Consider the following 3109-nt stretch of genomic DNA (forward strand, 5'->3'; position numbering starts at 1 on the left):
TTTAAACTTGAAATAACGTAACCTCAAATTATTCACGATTATGAAAATCGCAAATTTCTTGAATTTCTTTGAAATGCAGATCAAAATAGAAAAAGAAGACTTTTATAATCCGATGTAATATAATATAATTATAATATTAACATTAATAATATATATAATAGTATTAATATAATATTCTACACCTGAAAAAACATAACCTCCAAATTGAAACATCAAAACCTGGAAACATTCAATTACCAATTTCTTGATTTTTTTGAAAGCAGATCGAGGTATGAATAGAACTGCCAAAGTTTTCCGACACACAATCATGCACCTTCGAGTTTTCAAATTTAGAAGAGGAGAAATGGGTTGCGTGCGCAACCCAGTCATTTATATCGTCTCCTACTACATTTATACGGACATAGACTGTGATAGTATTGGACCACGTCTCGTTTCAGAACTGGGATCACTGGAACGTGAAGGAAGCCTACAAAAAAGGTTTACTTCTCGCGTTGTATTTACTCCGCAAATTCTCGGAGGCAACTGTTCGAGCATGCATTTGGTTTCTGTATTTTTAACTTTCTGCGACTAGTAAACCATAGAAAGTTCATTTTCTAATAGAAATTGTTTGCAGAGATCAATTTTTTATTGAAAAATATGAAAAAGCACATTATTTTTACCCAAATAGCGTGTCGGCAGAATAATGTTGGCTAACTTACTTAGCAAATTTAAATATGTTTTTTAGTGTTAAAAAAAATAAATAACATAATGCTTGTTTTTGCTTGTCAACAGGATGATACTAAGATGTGGCCACCTGCGGAATACCCAGGAGGACCAAAGATCTAATTGTAGAAAGCGTGTCAGTATGAATTGCGTATCTGTCGTTTACAGATTGAAAGAATGAAAATCCAATTGGTTGACCATATTTTCAATCTGTCACCTGTGCGCGGTGATTTCAGTCTGCCATTTCGCATTAGTTAAAATGCGCAATGAATAAAGTTGAATGAGACTGACAGAATGTTAAAAATATGATGCACACATAGCAATGTTCACTGAGCGTGAATCTGCCAACTGTAGATTACCTCAGGTTATGTTCAACTGAATGGAATATGCAGATTAAAATTTTAAAGAATTAATTGTTTCGAATGACAAGTATGAAGTAATAAATTTGAATAGAAAAATACAGATTTAAACAAAATTAAAGAAATTCAGTAATATCGTAATATATTATAATTGACGCAACATTTTATTTCTGAATTCAATAATGATAAAGTTTTTATTCTCTTCATAGAATAGTTCCAATAGATTGTCCTGTGAACATTGACTCTAATAGATTCACTGAACATGCTCATGGCTGCAAGGAATCCACTTGTCAGCAACAAAATCCGCCATCCGCTCATATCTATTTGCACCCTAAACATCCAAACGCTTAATATTTCAATACCCGCATTTTTGTTAAAGACAATTTCTATAATATAAAACGTGAATTATAGTTTTTGTGAATTTGAGATTGATATAAGGTGATTGTGAAGTTTTATAACCTAAAGATTGTAAATTCCTAATTTTTCACTTTGAGTAATAACGTGATTTTATAAACGTAAGTTAAGAGATAAAATTCAGTTTTTGATGTGTAAAATATATAAACAAATTTTTTAATTTCAGATGTTGTGTTATGCAAAAATGTGAAAAATAATGTTCAACAAAATCATATATAATACCTGAAAATAAATATAGTCTATGAATAAAAGTAGACTATATGTATGTTAGGATTTTCCCAAAAGTTGCGTATTTAACTTACTTTTAGTAAATGACTTAAACCTTTCAAAATAAAAAATCTTGATTTAAATCAATAATTTTCTATCGGAACTATTGTTGCTCTATCGGCCAATGCTGATCCGTAATTGCTACTGAATCTGTTCGAGGAAAAAATTACGTGGCCGATTAAAAAGCTTATTTCTTATTCGAAACTCATTCAAACATATGGGCGGTTATCTGGAATACCAGTGATAGATACGCAATTTAAAAGACTTCAAAATCCACTCAAATTATAGTCAATGGATTTTTGTTTCGTGGGTAGGCGAACATAATGAGGATGATGTCTCGCGTCAATACATACGAAACATTAAAATATAGAAAACATGTTAAACGATTATTACAAATAAAAAGCTTTAATATGAATATGAGTTTTTGCTAATCATTTTATCAAAATTCTACTCTTCCATAAAAATATTAATAGCATACAACCCTCTTCCTTACTTACCACTTATCTTAGATTTAGGAAAACAGAATTAGCCACATTCCTTATTCTAAGTTAATTTTATTTCACACTAAGAGTTAACATTTTACATTCTTTCTACTCCTGCCTATTCTTTCTCTTACTTACACTTTGAAGTGTCAGCGATACGTTATCGTGATAACCGAAGCGACAAAAGGTTCATTATAGTACTACGAGGGAACTGGCAGGTCGTACTAATAGAGCAGTCGGGTATTTGATGTAGAATTTATAGAGCCTAAACTGGGTAGGTTTAGGGGGATATTCACCAAAGATATCCCGTTGTAAATGGACATTAAACAGGGGAACACGTAGCAGGCTGAATTAAATATGGTTTTTAGTGACTCCTTATTGCTATAAAGGCTAAAAGCAGATCACGAATATCAAACCAGGACAGAGGATAAATAAATCTTCAATCAAGCCAAGCAGTTTTTGGATCTAGATGTGCCTATACCTTCCGTTAAGAAACAAAAACCCGATCTATAATCTTATTAGTACATTGATGTAGCACGCTCACTTTAAAACATCGTTCTTGGACAATTTGGAAATTTTGCCAATAAAACTGGTGTAGTTTTATTACAGAGAAATAAACGCGCATATAAATTCTTCGGAATCGGAGCGATCAAATACAATTACCAAGATTTAATAAAATAAAGAAATATTTCATGCCGTGAAAAACATTTCAGGAGCAAACTCTTTTTCTGAACCACTTATTCTTATGATCCTATGCAAGAAATCCTATCCAAATTAGAAATAATTGAGACTAGACTCAATGCTTTAGAAAATTACAGAAGTGTAGCATTGCCCAGTCAAATATTCAAGAAGATCAAGAAATAAGCAATGACGAGGAGGAGATCT

This window comes from Belonocnema kinseyi, chromosome 8 (genome assembly GCF_010883055.1).
Source record: "Belonocnema kinseyi isolate 2016_QV_RU_SX_M_011 chromosome 8, B_treatae_v1, whole genome shotgun sequence".
NCBI classification, from domain to species: Eukaryota; Metazoa; Arthropoda; class Insecta; order Hymenoptera; family Cynipidae; genus Belonocnema; species Belonocnema kinseyi.